The sequence below is a fragment of the Carettochelys insculpta genome, chromosome 1 (assembly GCF_033958435.1).
Source record: "Carettochelys insculpta isolate YL-2023 chromosome 1, ASM3395843v1, whole genome shotgun sequence".
In the NCBI taxonomy this organism is placed as follows: Eukaryota; Metazoa; Chordata; order Testudines; family Carettochelyidae; genus Carettochelys; species Carettochelys insculpta.
In genome coordinates this window covers 61,778,179-61,798,345 of record NC_134137.1, presented here as the reverse complement: position 1 = coordinate 61,798,345, position 20,167 = coordinate 61,778,179, and the positions used below count along the sequence as shown (strand labels likewise).

Genomic DNA, 20,167 nt, shown 5'->3' with positions numbered 1-20,167 from the left:
CAATATCTCTTTCTTGAGTGGTAAAATTTCATCCACATCATTTTGTATGTGTAATAGGGATTATATTTTCCTATGTGCATTATTTGTATTTATCAACACTGAATTTCATGTGCCATTTTGTTGTCCAGAAACCCAGTTTTGTGAGAGTGCTTTGTAACTTTCAGTCTGCTTTGGACTTAACTACCTTGAATAATGTTGTCTTATTTGCAAATTTTGCCACTTCACTGTTTACCCCCTTTTCCAGTTCATTTGTGAGTATTTTGAACAGAACTGGTCACAGTTCAGCAACCAGGGACATTGATATTTATCTCTCTCCATTGTGAAAACTAATAATTTATTCCTACTCTTTGTTTTCTATCTTTTAACCAGTTACTGATCCATGAGAGGACCTCCCTCTTCTTCTATGACTGCTTACTTTGCATAAGAGCCTTTGGTGAGGGACCTTGTCAAAGGCGTCCTGAAAGCCCACATACACAGTGCCCACTGGATCACCCATGTTTATCTTGGTTGTTGACCTCTTCAAAAGATGAGTAGGAAAGTAGAGTGTGGCCGTGTCTACACGTGCACGCTACTTTGAAGTAGCGGCGCCAACTTCGAAATAGTGCCCGTCATGGCTACACGTGTTGGGCGCTATTTCGAAGTTGAAATCGACGTTAGACAGTGAGATGTCGAAGTCGCTAACCCCATGAGGGGATGGGAATAGCGCCCTACTTCGAAGTTGAACGTCGAAGTAGGGCACGTGTAGCCGATCCGCGTCCCACAACATTGAAATAGTGGGGTCCGCCATGGCGGCCATCAGCTGAGAGGTTGAGAGATGCTCTCTCTCCAGCCCCTGCGGGGCTCTATGGTCACTGTGTGCAGCAGCCCTTAGCCTAGGGCTTCTGGCTGCTGCTGCGGCAGCTGGGGATCCATGCTGCATGCACAGGGTCTGCAACCAGTTGTCAGCTCTGTGGATCTTGTGTTGTTTAGTGCAACTGTGTCTGGGAGGGGCCCTTTAAGGGAGCGGCTTGCTGTTGAGTCCGCCCTGTGACCCTGTCTGCAGCTGTTCCTGGCACCCTTATTTCAATGTGTGCTACTTTGGTGTGTAGACGTTCCCTCGCAGCGCCTGTTTCGATGTGGTGCTGCCCAACGTCGAAGTTGAACGTCGACGTTGCCAGCCCCGGAGGATGTGTAGATGTTATTCATCGAAATAGCTTATTTCGATGTCGCTACATTGAAATAAGCTATTTCGATGTAGTGTGCACGTGTAGACGTAGCCTGTAAGTGATAAAGTGTGAAGAGCAATGACATGGGCATTGATCCATTCATTTATAAAGAATTACAAGGTGGATATTATTTCCTTCTTGATAGGGCCTTTAGTCACCAAGTTCAGCAGTCTGCCATGAAGCCTTATTTCCTTCTTTATCTTTCCTTCTTTTTGTTCTATTTTGCTTGCTAATTCCCAGCAGCTTCTCCCTCCCAACTGATAGATTGTTATGTATAAATAAAAGGACAATTTTGCTATTACTTACTAATTGGCCTTCTTATAACACAGAAGCTATCATTACAGATGATCCTTCCTTTTGGTTAAAATGTTTGCTACTATACAATTTGTTGATTGTAATTACCTTTTAATAATAATGATATCTAACACTTATAGAGCACTTTTCATCCACTGCAGTCTCAAAGCTCTCTTTGACATTCTGGGTGAGATTATGTGCTGCTCTTCTGTGAGACATAGCATACTACTCACAGCCTCAGTTGATCTGAGGTGGCTTTCAACCTCTCAATCTTGGGTGGCTTCACAGCCCCAGGCATAATGTAGAGCACCTCAGAAGCCTATATTACAATCTCTGTAAGCAGCCTGTGGGCCACCATGCTTCCTATAATCTCTGGTGTGTTGAATCTCAACCCCTGACAAATCCCTCCCACCTCCATGCATGCCCTCCTGATCCAGGGCTTTGTGTTAGAAGGGGATCCTCAAAAAAGCAGTCTTATGGCTGTCTTCCTCAGTTTCTCTGCCAGAGAGTATCATAACCTGGCCAAACAAGAGGCTTTTAGAGCCTCTTAACATTTTTCTACCTTCTTTACCCAGCATAGAGGACCAGACATTGGAGTGAGGATCTCACCCATTGTAACTTCAAAAATGTCTTTCTAGAGAGGTTACACATTATGAGGTTGGGGGAGCTTTGATTCTATATTGTTCCAGATGACCTAGTTCTGTGATCTTTAATGGCCATGGTTAACTCAACAATGTGCTTCCTGACCTGAGTTTTATATTATGAAAAGACAAATGTACAGTTAAACAAAATGTGCCTAATTATTTTAAATTTGACAGTGTTTTAGACTTTTCATGGCCTTGTCACTGTAGTATGTAAACGTCTTCCAATATTTATTAATTTAGCCTCACAACTCCCCTGTGAGGACCAGAAGTGTTAACTGGCATCATTTTATTGTATGGGAAACTGAAGTGCAGGGGGGCCAAGTGTCTTGCCAAAAACACACACATAGAATTCTGGGAAGGAACCAGGAATATGATCCCAATCTCAGGTCACAATCCACAAGACCACCCTTCCTCCATCTTGATGTTGATGTAATATCACCAGTATAGTTCAGAGCAATAGCCAGCAATCTGGACCCAGCTGAGTGGGGGTGAGGAGAACAAGGTTTACATTCCTAATGTGTCAGTTAGCCCTACTTATTTGAGGATATTCATCAAATCATATTAAAGCTACTTGATTCTTGTACTTTTTTAATTTTCAGGTCATCTTTGTCTACAGTGATGATACATACAGTAATGTAATGGCTTACGGCACTCATAAGCATGAAGCTTACCAAACACTATATCTAAGGTAAGTTAATTCACATTCCTTTTGGTACCCATCCTTACAAATATTGTACCCACAGAGAAATATGCAGCATCTAACTGTGTATCTAGGGGCTTGTCTACACTACCACCTTCCTTCGAAGGAAGGATGGTAATTAGAGTGTTGGGAGATTACTAATGAAGTGCTGCCGTGCATAGGCAGCACTTCGTTAAGCAAATTCCCCTCCACGGCAACTTCGAAGTTTTAAACTTCGAAGTACTGATTGCCTTGGGGGGGAGTAAGGGGACTTTGAAGTTGCCCCCGCACTTCTAAGTGCCAGCAGGTGCACTGCAGCTAGACACGTGCCAGTACTTCGAAGTTTAAAACTTCGAAGTTGCGGTGGGGGGGACTTTGCTTAACGAAGTGCTGCCTATGAACTGCAGCACTTCATTAGTAAACGCCCAACACCCTAATTACCATCCTTCCTTCGAAGGAAGGTGGTAGTACAGACAAAAATTTTGAGGAGTAAGGCGACTTCGAAGTTGCCCCAGCACTTTGAAGTACCCAGGGGTGAGCTGCGGCTAGACACATGCCGGTACTTCGAAGTTCAAAACTTCAAAATTGCTGCAGGGGGGTGGAATTTGCTTAATGAAGTGCTTCCTATGTATGGCAGCACTTCATTAGTAAACTCCCAACACCCTAATTACCATCCTTCCTTCAAAGGAAGGTGGTAGTGTAGACACAGCCTATGCCTTTAAGGCAATCTTCAGCAAGGGTTGCTGCAGAGCACAGCAGCTTCTCAGCGGGAGCTCTGAGAGAAAATCTCTCCCAAAGCACGAGCTGGGACTATGCTCTTAACATAGTGGGGTGTGCTACTTTTCTGCAGCTGGCCAGCTCTGCTGAGCAGTGAGGGACATAGCCCCACCTCCTCCTTTCCTTTCGGGGGCTGGTTCCCTCCCCTTGAATTCAGAGACTACAGTTCTGTCTGCACAGTCTAAGGAAGGACTCTTGTGTGCCACCCTTCACAGCACCTTCAGCCCTCTTGCAGACAAGCAAGCCCAGGCTCAATCTAGCCTGTATTACTAGGATCTATATACATGTACACTAGTTTATGTGCTTTCCCCCACCTTTCCATATTCCCTTATTGGCATTTGAGTCATTATTCTAATGCTTGTAAGTGATAAAAATCTGTAGGAGTTTTACAACGCAAATAATTGTATGAATTATTTAACAGTTTTCCTTTTGATTTTTCCTTAGTATTTGATCTACAGATCAGTATTATGAAACTGAGATGAAGTAAAGTCCAAATTGACAGGTAGCCCTTACTCATACAAATAATCCCATTGACTTTAATAGGACTTCTTATGTAAGAAAGGCTTACAGGATGAGACGCTGTAACAATTCATACATTTTACATAGAAAGGTTGCCAGAAATTCATATTTAGGCAACAGTAATTGGGGCAATGCAAGAGCACATAATGGATTACTTTGGGTGAAATTAGTGATATTAGGAAGCAAAGTTTGTTCACATGTCTGTAACATTCAGTCAGAAATAGGCAAATTAAAAGCTAAGAGTTATTTAAAGCAGTATCTTAATTACCAATTATTGAATATTCTGGGTTTTGTGGTTTGTTTTAAATTGTATTGTTTTTAGAAGTTTTTTCATTTATATTTCTTATTAGAGTGTTTTATGCAAGGAGAAAAATGTATATACCTTTCACCTGACAGACTTTCTGAATTTTCCTTATTAGCGTTTATTTTTTATAGAAGAAATAACTAAGTCTCCCATGCTGGAATGCCTACTTTGTGACCTTCGTTATGTGCCTCTTTGTAGCCTGTGTTAAATACTTTTTTTATACATTTTAAAAAAAACTGCATTATTTAATATCCTGCAATTCTAATATCATGTACAACACTTAGAAGGCATTTAGGGGTAAATTAGAGCCAAACAACAACACAGAACACTGAGAGCCAGGATTAGTAGCTAGAAGAAAACTTTATGGAGCCACAGGACACTTGGTTATACCCATAATAAATGGTTGTCTGGCTAACTAAAATCATGCTAGATTATGGATGTTGCTGGATGAGAGAGCTCCATATTTGAGAGGTTCAACCTGTAGTGTATAGTAATATATGCAGGATTAAGAACTACTCTGTATATATAATAGAAAACCTTACTAAAAGTAATTGCAAATGTGTACTTATCTTGCCAGCTTTATTTGCTTTTATTCTCAAAATACTAACTGCATGACTGTACTATGTAGCATTTATGCAGGACTACAAAATTGTACTAGATACTTGCTGGTACTAGTCAGGTGACTAAATCAAAAAATCAGAAGGTAGATGCAAAAGGAGGGACAGGGAAGAATGGATGAAACATGGGGCTCTGTGCCATAGCTGGGTACTAGAAATGAGAAGGTTTACAGAGAGTCAAACAAAGATTTTTTTACATAGTTGCCAATCAATAGGAGCCATAAGTTTCATTCCTTTCTATTTTCTGGAAAGGCAAAGGAAGGTTTCTGTCTCTTCTCCACTTTTAAAGAGCACTGTAGCTTCTATGAGAGGATGGTTGGGTCTGTGATATCTTACTTCTGCCATAACAGTAGTATCTCACTCTGCTGTTAATAATTTTGACAGACAAGCATGTCAATATGATGTTAACTACATTACTGTCAATTTCACAGTTAGTCATAAGACTCTGTACTGCAGAAGTTTAACTCTACAGAGCCTTGTTAATATCATTTTGCTACTACTTGACAAAGCGATGAGCAGAAGTACAGGCCCTGGAATTGTCTGTCTGCTTACCCAGTGGGGTAAGTTAACTGCATTAGTTAACTCTGCAAATGTGAACTAATGGTAATATTTACAAACTAGATAACAGAAATACTTTATTTTTAAATGAATGCCACAGATATTAATGGCTTAAACCCCTATTCTCTAAAGAGAAAAAAAATTTACTTATCTGGAAAGTGGATGAATAGATTTTGCTAGTGTTGCATTAATAACAATAATAGACTAAATGTATTCTTTCAGTGAACAAAAGTCACATATAGAAATAACTTGATGTAGGTTTTGTTTTAAAATTTAGAGGTACATTTTTGCTGGTTTCAAATACAAAAATCTTATTGATGAGAAAAATATGACCCACAATATTGCTACCCACTACCTAAAATTAAAGAAATAGATTTTGAAACGGCAAAATAGAAATATCAGAAGGTAAATACAAAAGGTGGGGGACAGTGAAGAATGGATGAAATGTAGGGCTCTGTGTCATAGGTAGGTACTAGAAATGAGAGGCTTTATAGCGATACCTAAAATGAAATAAATAGATTTTTAAAAGGCCTAAATGTGTTTTTATGTCAGATGCCCCAAATAGTAAGGAGTGGAGGAGCATTGAACAAATAATTAAATTTAACAAATATTTTTCTCTCCTATTTCAGGTAGTCTAAAATTGCACAGACTCATCGTCAACCAATGTAAAGTCATTACTTTAATTATATGTCATGATTTTTAATTTTTTCTTTGCAAAACTGTATTGTTAAATAATAATAATTCCTGCCACTTACTGGCACAACTGTTGACCAGAATCACAGTAGCTGTGATGTTGCAGCTGATCATTGGCCCACTGACACAAATTTTAGAATTCTAAAAAGGGGAAGGGAAGGAGAGGTTAATTTGAAATTAGACATGAGCTGAATGTCTCACCTATGTTTATTTAGCTAAGGTAACTGAAAGAAAAAAAAGTAACTAATTTAAGAACAAAAGTTTCTATTTTTTAGAAAATCACCTGAGTATGATCTTGCATGAATTATGAACATTTTATATTTCAACATAAAAGTACTTAATTACACATTGTACATAAGGAAATAAAGGTTTGATTCCCTTAATGAATTACAGGTTGAACCTCTCTAATCCATCACTCTCCCATCCAGCAACATCCATAGCATGGCATGATTTTAATTTTCCAAATATGCACTCGTCATGGGTGTGCCCAAGTTTCCCGAGGTCCCATAAAGTTTATTTACAGTCACCAGTCTGGCTCTCTGTTCTGTGCTGTTATTTAGCTGAAATTTAATCCCTAAATTTCTTCTATGAGCCTAGTATGCAGTGGAAATATGGGTAATGCTCATGGGCAATATTCACCTTCTGTTGTTCGACAAATGTTAGGTCCTGAGGGTGCCAGACTAGAGAGGTTCAACTTGTATTGCAATTTATTTTTCTTCTGTGTGTCAGCTACAGGGCTTATTCTAAATTTGAGTGCATTTTTTATGGCTATGGATGTGTAATACAGAAAGTGTGCATATTTTATTTACTGAACACTAGTGTCTTCATACAGTCTATTTTTGTTGACATTTGTTTATTTTCTCTGGAGAATGACAGATCTGCCACACAGCATAATACCAATACAAAGGCAAGAGTTTCAGAGCAGACTGGATTTCAGGTAAATAGAAACTGATCCCATGGTGACAGTGATGGCCCCACACTTCCTGCTTCAGCTTTGTAAGACCTCCCCACCAGCTAAGTCATTAAACCACTTCTTGTTTCCAAGCACTGAAAACTTTTGAGTTTATTTTACATTGCTACCATTCAGACCGTTTACAAGGATAGAACGAACTCTTCTAGGCCCAGATTTTCTGCTGCACCAAAACTCTGGTAAATGTAGCAAAGTTGGGGAGCCAACAAAAAATTAGTTATAGCTACCTGGTCTCTGCCCAGCCCTGTCTCTGGCATAAGTTGGAGCATCCTATGGGTAGCACTTATTTACCTAAATTGACATTGATCCCCCATGGGCATATACTGTCCATCAGCTGCAGAAAGCAGGAATGCAAGTGATCTTTAGACATGGTTCCTAAGATGTTTTCACAAAGGTAACATAGGATGGCTCTTTGCCTCCTGGGTGTGAGTTCGATCCTTGAGGAGGCCATTCAGGGGTCTGGGGCAAATAGATTAAAAAAAAATCCATCAGGGATGATGCTTGGTCTTTCCATGAGTGCAGGGGACTGGACTCGATAACCTCTTGAGGTTCCTTCCAGTTCTAAAACATATGATATGATATGACTTACCAACATCAAGGAATTCTCAGCAAGTGAGATAAGGGGCAGCTTTTACCTTCTGTTGTCCTAATTCTCACCTATTTTTGTATCAAGCCAGAAATTATGAAATTCTTGAAAAAGTGCACATTAGCTTTCTTATGAAGGTATTTTAACAAGAAAACAACAATAATTTACCTAATTAAGTTTATGCTGAAAATGTACAAAGTTATCTACTTAGTTAACGAAAGTATGTGTAGTGTAATTGGTTGCTTATTACTATTATTAATATGCCATCATCTGAAAAGGTCTATGTACTCCAATTCTGTCAATAAAACAAGTGGAAACAACAAATCTAATAAATATGTAACCTTATTAAAATATCTAATATTTGAATTCCTAAATGTGGAATGCTTGCCTTCTTGTGCAGAGGAAATAGAGCAAAGATACAATATAACAGACAGAGCTAGCATGACAAAGGAGATACTATTGGCTCAGTCCATACTGCCAATTTAGCAGCTCAAACTTTGTTTCCTTTCTACTTTTGTAACTCTAGGGAACTCAAAGTTTTTCTATTTTCTGCACAAATAGAAACACCCAATCTTCAAAAAGTAATGCACTACTTTGAAGAAACCAAAACCATCAACAAGTTAAAAACTGTATGTGCCACTAAACTGAAGCCCATGATTCTTAGAGTTCCCACTGGGTAAATGTTTATTATTTAGTTATATTTTTAGCTTACTGCCCTAGAGGGAAAACAAGTTTTTTTTTCCCCCCAACAAATACCACTGTCTGTAAAACACTTTTTGTTGTTTTAGTGTGATATGGATTTATTGACTTTGCAGTGGGTAAGTACTACTTCAGTATTTTGGTAGATTTAATAAACAAAAAACCCCTCTCATGTCTCAAGTATACATTGCAATATTTTGGTAATGTTAAAATATGAAAAAATAAGACAGATATGAGACTTAATTTTGTAACTCTGTATTCAGACATGTTTTTCTATTGTTATGAATTAGTTTATTAGTTTATGAATTAGTTTATTCAGTGATTAACTTTTGAACTGAAGTGTATCATTTATTGTCCTCTGGTCATGAACCTACCTACTATGATTGGCTAGTAAAAGTCATTGTTCCTGTCATTTGTATAGTAATACATGATCAAAAGTATATTCCTAGGAGTTTTGCAAAACTAGGATGCTTTCTTATGTGTTCATATAAAATATTTGAGACAGCAGATTTAGCTGTTTAGTTGTTCTGTGTCAACAAATGAAACACATCTGTTACGATAAATTTCTTCATAAACATGTTTCAATCCTCCTGTGTAAATTATTCATCACTATGTAAAGCACTCAAAAATGGTATTAATTGTGATACTAAGATGAACATTTCAAATGTTAGAAATCTAGTTTTACAACAGAGCTACTTTCAGTAAGCGATACTTTTAAATCTACAGGAAAAACAATAGATTTTGTACTTGTTTATTACTAAATCTTTAACTGTATTAGTACACCTTCTGGAGCCTTTTGAATACACTTTGGTGATTCACATTGCCTTTAACATATAATCAAAAGACAAACATGTTGGGAGCTATCAGAATATTGTATCTCATAGTTATTAGGATTTGTGCAAAGCCTGAGTGATCAGGTTTCTTTCTCTTATAACAGAGGTAAGCTATACAAACCCAACTAAGGTGTAATGAAAAGCTCCACTTATCTGAGATTTTGCTGTTGTGAAACGACTGAAATTAGATTATTTACCAATCATGTGCTAGCCTGAGAAAACGCAGAAAAACAGAGCCATGTTAGACCCCATCCCCATTTCTATAAATACAGAAAAGCTTCTGTGTGACTGACAAAAGTTTGCTCATCGATTTGAAAGCAGAACCCCACCCTTACTGAAAAACAAACCAACCTCCAGCGTTGTACAGGAATCACCCCACAGAGCGGTAGGTTTAGTGGTTTGGACTATATCGTAGCACACTAGAATTCTGTCTTTGTGCTGATGGCTGCTGTTTAGTAAACGATGCAGGTTTTACGGGTAACATGCCCCTTCATAGCTGTATTGTCCGACTATTCCTTCTGCCAAGCTGTTGCCACTCAGTTGCTGGGCTTTGGGGGCCATGTAATGGAGACAGATGGAAGGTGGAAGTGATACAGGGTAAGAGAAATAGACCCATGAGTTCCAGAGGCTACTGTCAGCCTACAGGCTCAGTCCCTTGTCTTGCTTGTGCAAGACTGTGGTGTGTTGGTGCCCTCCCCTAGCTCAACAAAACCGCTTGTAACTCCTGAATGTTATTGCACAATGGGAGGAGGCTCCTTCCCCACCCGGTTGGTCAGTGTCTCCTCCCTCTTTCGCCCGCCCTCCCGCTGGCTCCCTAGAAGGAAGCGGAGATCGCTAGGCACTTTCCTCTTGGGTTGCTGTGGAAGCCTGAGCCCTCAGCGTCCCTTCATGCTGCACAGCGATTTCCTCCAGGGTCCAGGGGAGGGGAAAAGGTGGGAGGGAGCCAGCGGAAGGGCCCGCCGCCTGCTGTTGTCAGGGTGGCGGTGACTTCATTCTTTTCTTAATATAGAGTCGGTTGTCAGGCTCTGTACAGAGCCGGGCTGGAGGGACTGGGTGTCAATCACATGACGTCACAATACGCCTGTGTGAGCACTGTAAACACTAGCTTCTGGTCATTAGACCTCTGTGTGTGAGGGGGCGCGCGCCTCTATGTGCCTCGGACCCTCTCAAGCACAATGCCCCCTGCCCCTCCGATTTGCTTGAGAGCAATGTCATGTCTCCATGATCTCTCACCGTATAGCGCTCAAAAGGTAACATCGTTGGAGGGGGGGATGATGTAATTCTCTCCCTGGCCAGTAGCTGCCTACGTTTGCACCGATCCCCTAGTTACTGGGGAGGGAGGATATTAGCTGCCCCCAGTGTGCCGTGCAGATTGTGGGAGGCTCTTATCCCCAGCAAGCACAAATGAACTCCCATTAATCTTGAGTGACTGGGAAGAGGTGGAACCGTGGAAGAACTTCTCCGTCTCCAGCTTCTGCAGGAGAGTGGATACCGCCCAGTACGGCGTGTGTGCAGTAAACACGCCGACGAGCTCTGGCGGTAAACAAATATCCTAATAGCCTTTCTAACCGAGCAACTTGCCTCATGCAGCTCCCCTAACACACACATGCACGCACACTTCTAACAAAAGCCTGTTTGACATGGGGTAGTGCGTCAGCTTTTCTACTGTAAGCGGCAGTAACCGTCCCTATTTTTATAACCGATTGCAAAGTCTGACAGCTGATATCCCGACTGACCCAGCCCCTTACCCCCGCCCCACACACGTACACCCTGGGGTACGAGAACCACGTCCGCTCGCATGCCCCTGCAGTTCAGTGACAACAAACCACTATGGCTTAGCTCTCGCTTTGAATCCCGTGTGTTCCCCGGTATCTCTCTGCCTTTGCAATGTAGTAGATAGAATAGCAGAATTCCGGCCCCCCCCCAAGGAAATACTGAATTACACTTACTGAGCTGTCAGAGGAGGAAGAACACCATTCGCACTTTAAAGCAAAATAGCCAGTTGCAAGACGCTGCCAGTAGTATGGGAAAGCGAAGGAAAAAATCTTCCAGTAGCCCCAGATTCGGCTGTTTAACCAGAAAAAAATAAATAAAAATAACACCCCCGTTGCCTTTTTTGTGCAGTTTCAGCAAAGCTGCGAGGAAGTTGTTCCTTTTGTTCCACTATTTATAGATTGCGTCAACATTGCGAAAAGGAGAAGGCGGAGCAGTGGCACTTACTCCTAGGGGAGAGAGGGAGGAAAACCCAGCACACACGCGACCTTAAGTACACAACACTCCGGCCTCCTCCTTCCCTCCTCCTCCGCCCCCCCGCGGAGCAGCGCCAGAGATCAGATTCAATCACGTGTCTGAGGAAAGCACCAGCCTGCCCAGTGCCTGCTTAGTGCTGCTTTGCCATGCACAGCAGCAGCAGCAGAGGGAAGCCACTCTCCCCGCTTGCAGGGACTCTGCAGCTCGCCTACAGGTTGTGCTTTATCTGTGTGGTGGAATGAATCTCCTTGCGTGCCGCCCGCTCAGCTATTCCGAGCGCACGCCACAGTGCCCGCTGCTGCCATGTCTAGGCGCTCCTCCATTGCTCCTCGCGTGGTTAAACAGTCGAAAGCGCTGGGCTGCGTTAGTACAAAAGAGTGCTCAAGTGAATCTGTTACAACCCTACTGGTGCAAATCCGCAGGCGATCAGCCCGCAGGAGGAGGGAAGCAGCCTCTCCGCAGGTGCACCGAGAATGAGTCAGTTCACTCTTCACTGAGGGGGAGGGAGCACGTCCGAGCAGGGTCCTGGAGGGTTGGTGGGAAATGCGTTTGCTCCCTTTTCGAGCCGAACTTGAACAAGTTATGAGTCCTTCGCTATCCAAGGAGTGAAACTGCCCTTTTCTGGCCTAAGGCCAGCGTCTCTGAACTCCATGTAAACAAGGTATATTGCAAGAGGGCCTGCCAGTGCAACGAAATCCAATTAGCTGGGTTCTCAGTGGCCTGGGGTAGGTGGGTAAAGCAGAGCAGTGAGCGGAGTGGCTGACTCAAGATAAGTTGACACGGGTGAAGTCACATGGGAGATAGGATCTTTCCGGGGACTTAACTGTGGTGTTAACAAGCCGAAAGAATGTATGTTTTAGTGAGTGTCTTGTCACCTCTCTCTTAGGGGCTATTGGATGGGATGGTCCCTCCCTGCGCGAGAGTCCCCGTAAACTGGGCACCGGACTTGTCTGAACCTGCCAAACGCTGCCTAACTGCCTACCTTGGGTCAGCGAGAAGCTAGAGCCGCCTCTAGTTACCTCTCCGCCGCAATCGTGAAAACTCCTGCAGGAATGGGAACGTGCTATATTTAGAAGAACTATTTGCCGCTAGCGCGACTCAGAGAGCGAGAGAGAGATGCTCGTTAGAAAGGAATGGAAGGAGCGCAGTGAGCCTCCGTGTTTTGGTACTAATGCGCCGAGAGACGTGACTCTTCTCAGATTTGGAACGGGCATGCGGGGACAGAAACCGGCTCACCAGGAATTGTAGAGCGGGACAGACGTTGAGGTTTTTTCTTCCGTGTCCTGCGGTACTTGGCTGGACGATTTCCTATTGTTCATATCACCTCACAACTGATTCTTTCCCTGTGAATATTATTATTCATATACTAATGTTATTGTGTTATTATTTATTATTAAAAAGCAATAGTTTGAACCCACCCCCCTCGTGAGCACACGCTCATCTGAGTGCAAAGTAGCGGAGGGGATCCGAAACAGTGGCTCCTTTTTATGAGCATAGAAAGCTCTGAACGGCAGTAGCACCAGTGCATATGTCTTGGTTATTTTCTTATCTTGTATCCTGATCCCGGCTTATCTTCTTCACAACTTTGCAGCTGGGAGTAAGAGCTCCCTCTCCCTCGATTTATGCTGCTGCGGCGGCTTGTTTCCGCAGCATCGGACAGTTCCTTCATCCTCGCTGCACTTTTCCTTAGCCCTGCGGGTATATTTTTTCCCGCCGTGTTATTGTAAAATAAATCCATCCATTAAATCAATCAGTCTGGAAATAGCCAATGTTCGGTGTCGCCCCCAAAACGGATTTCCTTCCGGGGGTAGGGGGAAAGCCCTTTCAGAAGGTGCGGGGTTTTGCTAGCTCTCTGAATAACGCGTGCAATTAATTCTGCGAACACCTAATGACAGTAATAAAGAGCCAAACTAATGAGTAAAGGATGAATAAACATGCTTGGTAAGACTCCAGAATTGAATGGCCAGTGCTCAACGCTTTTCTGAGGAGTCATGAAAAAAAAAGGCTTGAGTCACTGGAAAACTTTTACAAATACAATACAGGCGAAGAGAGGAAAAAATGAAATGGATTATGGTGAGAGGAATGGACAGAAGAATCAATCAGGAGGTTGAAGGTTTGGCTAGCGAGAAGCATGCATGCAGCGTAGTCTCCAAACACTGGCTTCCAAAGGCAGGTAATTGCCCAGCTGCAGGTTGACCGGCAGTGGAAGGGCTTGCGTTTGGAAATGTTACAACCGCCTTTCAGCAGGCTCTAAAGAAAAGCTTTTTCTTCCCGCATTTAGACACCTTTAGGAAACCTGTGACCTACATTGCTGTTCTGAATCAGCACTGAACAGCCAGCCTGCAAACTTGTACACCCTCCAATTCTTACCGTCAGCAACGGATCTTTTGGGTGGGGTCTTTCCCACAGTTTGTGTAAGCTCTTTATTCGGTGGTCGCTCGTGCCCTGTTTACACATAAATACAGTTAGATGGAGAGAGAAGGTAGGTGAAACGATCTCGTGCTAGAACAACTTCTGGTGTGAGAGAGGAATTTTCGAGCTGTCCAGAGCTCGTCCTGGATAAGGGATCTGAAGAAGAGCTCTGCGGAGCTGGGAAGTTTCTCTCTCCGACAGAAATTGGCCTAATAAAAGACATTGCGTCATCCATCTTATCTCTCTACTATCCTGGGACCGGCGGGGCTACAACGCTGCATGCGAAGTCACCCTTTCTCCTCTGGTGTATTGTCAAAACTGCCTCCCTACTTGTGGGTTTCAGTACAGTCAGAATAGATGCAGTGTAAGGTTATTTGAAGTTACTTTCTTAGCAGAAAGCGGGTTTCAGCAAACGTAACTTTCGAGTTAAGAAAGGAAGTAATGAGAAGAGTGACACTTCATTTTGAGAAGGACTTCGGGTTGCTTAGCTGATCAGATAATAGACGTTATATTGGTAAGAGCTATTGCATGAAACACGCCGTTTTTCTTTCTTAATACCAAAGGGAGTGTGTAAAGTTCACAACCAAGTATCCCTTGTTTAAAACACCTTAATACAGGCTCTGCAAGGGCTGCATATCAAATATCGAGGTAATTAATCAAGGTGAATAGTTTATTCATATTTGAAGTGAAGTTGGACGTACTTAAAGAGATTGTATATTGAATGCACACGTGTACACTAAGGAAGCGAGAAGACACGTTTTAACAGTTTCATCAGTGCATATAACACTACACCTCCCGTCATGCCGAGATATATTGCCTGAGGAAATCAGTCAGATTCCGTGGCCATTTATATTCAAGAGGACAAAAGGGGTTCGGATGAAAATCCCTGGCAAACTCCGCCCTTTGGAATGAAAGCCTTTCCGTGGTTCTGTTTGTTTATTATTTTGTAATCAAGTCGTTAAAAGGAGCAGTCAAACAGCAACGCCAAAATCAAAGACTTAGACATGGGGATTCTAAACAGAGATTTGCTATGGCTGGCCACCAATTTGTAGTGTTCCTTTGTTTACATCTTTTGCAAGCTCTTAGAATTTTCTTGGCAAAAACCGAACACAATAAGTGCAATGTCAGATTTCAGAATCAGTCAAAGAGACGAAATCCAATTTCCTTCCATTGAGACTCGGGACCTTCCTTTCCTTACAAACTGCTTTTGGAACAACGATGATTATTTGATTAAGCCGTGTTTACCAGTCCCTTTTAATGGCTCGTTGTTTCCTGAAGTGGTTACATTTCTTCCTCGCTTCTTTGTATGAAATCAGCGAGACTTTTACATAACGACTGAAACTCACCTATTCAACTCGGTCTGAAACGAGAACAGAAAACGTCAGTTCTAATTTCTGAAGGGGAGGGTAGGAAAGGAACAAATAGATTTTTTTCCCCAGTGAAATGGCATGTGTCCAAGCAGCGTTTCTTAGCTCATGCTTTGGGAAACTAAAACCTAAAATAGGAAAAGTCACCACTCATACTCCTCCATATCTGGTTCGTGCTAGTTTAGTGCTTTTCACAAAACAGCAAATTTAATTGCTGTAAACTCTTAAAAGGAAAAAAAAATCCCTGACACGGAGCGAGATTGTTGGAAAACTCCATTAAAAACTTCTCCTTTTCTTTCTAAATGTCACATACAGCTTAGAGGGGCTTGCGAGGGTCGGTTTTGGAAGAGGATCGGCTCTATTTAAAGGAGAGAGGGTGGGCGATAGGTAGGTGTTTTCGTTATGTCTAACAACATAATCCGGCACCCCGGGGCTGTGTCTAAACTGAAGCTGATACTGCTCGACGAGCTGAATCAATTCCCGAGAGTTTTACTGCACAGGGTGGATTTTCGGGGGGCCCTGGAGTTCCCCTTCGATCCTCAGCGAGGTAGCTGGGGCAGCCCCCGGACATAGCACCTACCTCGCGATCCCAAAGCACGGAAAGGGTTACCAAGCCCCGAATGGGGCTCGCATAAGGGCAGACGGCTGGAAAAACCGAATCGCTTCCAAGACATCCATTTAGTCAGGACGAAAAAAAAAAAAACTTGAAAAACGTGGTTTTGGGAAACCTGCAGAGAAAATGGACAAAGTCCGTCGGCAGCTTCCAGTTAATCATCTCGGGTAGAACTCCGAGATGACGTTTGTCTGCGGACTTCTGTTGCCAGAGTAGCCCAATTTCATACTGATTTTTTATCCCCACACAGCTCAAACATCCCCGACCAGATTTGTAAGGACTGGGTGATATATACGCATTACATCGGATCTCGGAAAGCTTTTGTTACACTCGAGTGCTGGATAATACTTCTGTGATCAGCAAAGTGCATCCGTAAACGCCAGGAATCTCAGATTAGTTGTTTATGCCGAAGTGGGGGGAGTGAGAATGTACAATATAATGAAGCAAACCTTTTCTTACGTTTCTGGGTACCAAATTACGTAAAATAAAGTTTTTGAGACGGTAAGTGCCAGGAACTGGGCTCCTACAAGAGCTTTAAGAAAAGAAATGGGGAAACCACCCAATGTACATGTGTATGTACTTACAAAATGTGATCTGCATGATTGGCTTAAGTAAACGATCGGGTGTTTGAAAATGTGCTTGTCATTGTTTATAACGCTAAATCGTGAAATAAAATATTCCGGATTTGGTCAGCAAAGTGTCCATTATTGTTGGCAGAGGGTTGGTTGCTGATAAGCCTTGCCCCTTTCTTATTTTGGAGCAGTCGCCACAACACTCAGCCTGGGACGTGATTTTTAAAAAAAAATATTGCTTAAAGGAGGAGGCTCCAGGGCGTGGGGAGAGGAGAGGACACCTTTGGTTGGAGCAGTTGCTCTCAAACTTTCCAGGCTGCCGTATCCATTTCAGGAGTCTGCTTTATCTACCCACAAGTTTCACTCGCTTAGAAACTACTTGCTTACAGAATAAGACGTAAGCATAAAAAGCATCACCAGATTATCACGGAAAAAATGCTGACTTTCTCATGTTTCCCCTATTATTATACGCTGAATCAAATAGAATATGAATATATTGCACTAGTGTTTCTTATGTAGCCTGTTAGAAAGCTAGGCAAGTGTCCAGATGAGTTGATGGATCCCGGGAGACCGCTGTGTATCCCCAGGGGCATATGCACTAAAGAACTAGCAATACAGTATGTTTAATGCTCATTTCCAAAGGGAAACATTGTTTGGCTCCTCTGTTGGTTCTCCCTGTCAAAATATTTGACTGCTGGGAACAACTAAATATCTGGTTGACGGGCAACTTGTTTGAAAGAAGGTAAACATGCAAATCATCCTATTGATGTCAGATTTCTTAGCATTCTGTTTCCCGACGAGCTTTCACTTTGAAATGTCATGGAAGCTGTACTTTGGGTTGCATTTTTTCATGAGACTCGGAGGTAACCGGTTTCCTGTTCCCATCATATTAAATCTTGCCTAGGTTTGCATGTAGAATTCATATGGCTCTTTATGCTGACTCATTTTTCGAGGCAGGGCTATGTTGTGTTTCTATAGTGGCATAATTACATTAAGTTTCTTTTTGTTAAGTACGAAATAATTCAATTGTTTACCAATACCAAGGGCAGGACAAGTACTGGTTTGCAGAATGACTGCGGTTTCTACTGCCTCTTGTGCGGTATAACGGACTGGATTTTATTTTGGCTTATGCCAGTTATCTGACTAAATAAAAGAGGGTCCCTAACCGAGTCTCTGATTAGGTCTTACTGGCTCGAAGCCACATTTTCCCAAGAGATTTTGGGGCACACGAGGAATACATAAATATTTCTTCTTCCAAATGATCTGAATACTAGGTGGCAGCCTGTCTTATTTTATCCCTGGCACATAAAGTTACTTTTCTTTTAATGTAAGGTACAAAATTGCCTCATCTTTTACCAGAAGTCAAACACTCCAATTAAAAAAGTTCAGCGAATCAGAAAAGATGGTATGGCTGGAAGAGAAGCCTCCCTGCTTTTGTTTTAAAGAATAAATAGAAATTTGGCTCTCATCGGGGTGATGGCTCTGTTCAGACACAACAAGAAGTCCGCTGGCACCTTATAGACTCCCAGACAGTTACTCTGTTTCAACAGAGTTTCGATTACTTGAGGTTTGGATTTCCTAGTGACGACAACAACATAACTCCAGCAAGGTGGGTGCAAAGAAGGTACAGAGAAAACGAAGGGTGTTTGCCACTAAAAGCACTTCAGCAAATAACAGACTCAAGAACGTTGCGGGCAAATAGCGTGTTCAAAGCTGGTTCCTGTTTAGCTTTTGGCTTCCCGAAAAAGAGCAATTTTTGTCAAAACGCTAAAACTTCCCGAGCGGAGCAAAATATCACGCCAAAATTATGACACCAACTTGGAAATGAATCTGTAACGTGCTGAAAAATAAGCGAAAGTTTCAACCTCTAGCAGCTAACCTGACATAATTTAGTTTTCTTCCTTTTGCAACACTAAAACCGAAATGTATCTTTTTGACATTGCAAACTTTCATTCTGATAGGGCGTTCCTCGACAGCCAGAGAGCTGCCGTGGGAATCGCTCTTTCCCTTCAAGCCTGAATTAATACCGACCGGGCAGCCGAGTTTATTTGAATCGTCAGGAAGTAGTTTTGTTGAGGAGCAGAAAGCTAGTTTGCAGGGGGCTCGGAGTCTGTTTCTTCCCCTCTTGCCTGGCATACCCAGTTGAGATAGAAAGCCCGAGAGGGATGCGCTCAGGCATCCGTTGCTTCGGTGCTTGGTCATTTCGGTGTGTTGCTTTTAATGCGGGATACGGAAGAGGAGCTCCAAAAGGAAGCGCGTGGCCGGAGTTCATCTCTTTGCTCTGAAGATCTGAATGCTCAGGACGGATGGAGAGAAGAACCTCCCATCGCTCCTCCAGCCCGGCGCTCCAGCTCAGCCCCGCAGATAGCATTATCGCTTTTGCAGAGTGGCAAACGCTTCTCTCTGCAGAATTCATGTTCGCTTCGGTTTTGCACCCGCGGCTTATCTCCATTCTGCAGACACCCTGCCCAGCGAAAGCAGTGGGCGTGCGGCAGGCAGGCAGAGCCTGCTCCGAGTGTCCTGCCTTTTCTCTCTTCCCTGCCTTCCCAGGGTTGCAGTTAACATGTGGATATGTGGCGAGGCTTAAATTCCATCTCTCCCTGCAGCTTCTGGTGCTCAGAGTGAACGAGGATGCACCCCAGGCAGTACCAGAGGGGTAGCCGAGTGAGTCTGAATCTGCAAAAACAATAAGCAGTCCTGTGGCACCTTATAGACGACCTGATGTTTTGGAGCATCAGCTTTGTGGGCAAAGACCCGCTCCCATCCGCTTATGCTCCAAAATCTGTTAGTTTATAAGGTGCCACAGGACACCCCAGGACGGTGCTTTCACCTCCTGACGAAGCGGGTCCGAATACTTCAGCAAAGTTTTGACAAAACTTGCTCTCTTTCTGGAAGCCAAAACCTAAACAGGAAACAGCTTTGAACACGCTATTTGCCCGCAGCGCCCTTGAGTGAGTCCTTTACTGACGGACTTCTAGTGTCAAAAGCCCTTCCTTTTCCCCAGCCCTTCTTGGCACCAGCCACGAAGGTCTTTCCTCGGACCCAGCGGGTCTTTTCCCACGAGAGCTTATTCTCCAAAATCTCTGGGAGGTGCCCCAGGGCGCTCCAGGAAGGTCTTTCCTCTCGTGCCTTCAGAAGCAGAGTGAGAAGAAAGCGGTACAAGCGATCTGGGGGGGAGCCCACTGATCCGGCAGGACACCGAGCCGACGGTTTGCCTTGGACTTCTTTGTGAGGAGGGGAGCTTGGCCGGATCTTCCCTCCGCGTTGTAGACCTGTGAATGTTGCATGTGGGTTGAGAAAGGAGGAAAATAATTGGCCGGTCAAAGCCAGCAGGGGCTGCACTATTTGGATGCAAAGGGCGTCTTGATCTCTGGTGCTGGCGGCACCTTGGCCGTGCGTTTTCCAGTGGTTGGTTTACTTCCTCCCAGCGGCTGCAGCGTTGCTGATGGGAGCCGCTGGTTTCGCGACGGGAGGTCCCGCACAAACCCCCGCAGCCTGCATTTGAAAGAACCGCTCTGCCTGCGGAAGGCAAACCGAGGCGGGGCGTTTTGCGGAGCCCGGCAACCGGTGCGATC

General features: G+C 43.3%; 2 long non-coding RNA genes across 8 annotated transcripts in view; one reads left to right on the top strand and one right to left on the bottom strand.

Annotated features, from left to right (window-relative positions):
- Nucleotides 1-12,097, bottom strand: part of LOC142009458 (uncharacterized) — a 107,612-nt gene extending 95,515 nt beyond the window's left edge. The window contains exon 1 of the long non-coding RNA XR_012644474.1: nt 11,328-12,097. This is a non-coding gene — a long non-coding RNA (uncharacterized LOC142009458). The remainder of the gene's footprint in view (nt 1-11,327) is intronic.
- The window catches only part of LOC142009464 (uncharacterized), a 63,574-nt gene extending 46,877 nt beyond the window's left edge, over nt 1-16,697 (top strand). For 5 of the 7 annotated variants that reach the window (XR_012644483.1, XR_012644478.1, XR_012644484.1 and 2 more), the window contains 5 exons: nt 2,743-2,831; nt 4,044-4,101; nt 7,159-7,227; nt 8,635-8,664; nt 12,515-16,697. This is a non-coding gene — a long non-coding RNA (uncharacterized LOC142009464). Of the gene's footprint in view, nt 1-2,742; nt 2,832-4,043; nt 4,102-6,226; nt 7,228-8,634; nt 8,665-12,514 lie in introns of all 7 variants that reach the window. The other 2 variants (XR_012644479.1, XR_012644481.1) reach the window with 2 other exon arrangements.
- The last annotated feature ends 3,470 nt before the right edge of the window (nt 16,698-20,167 follow it).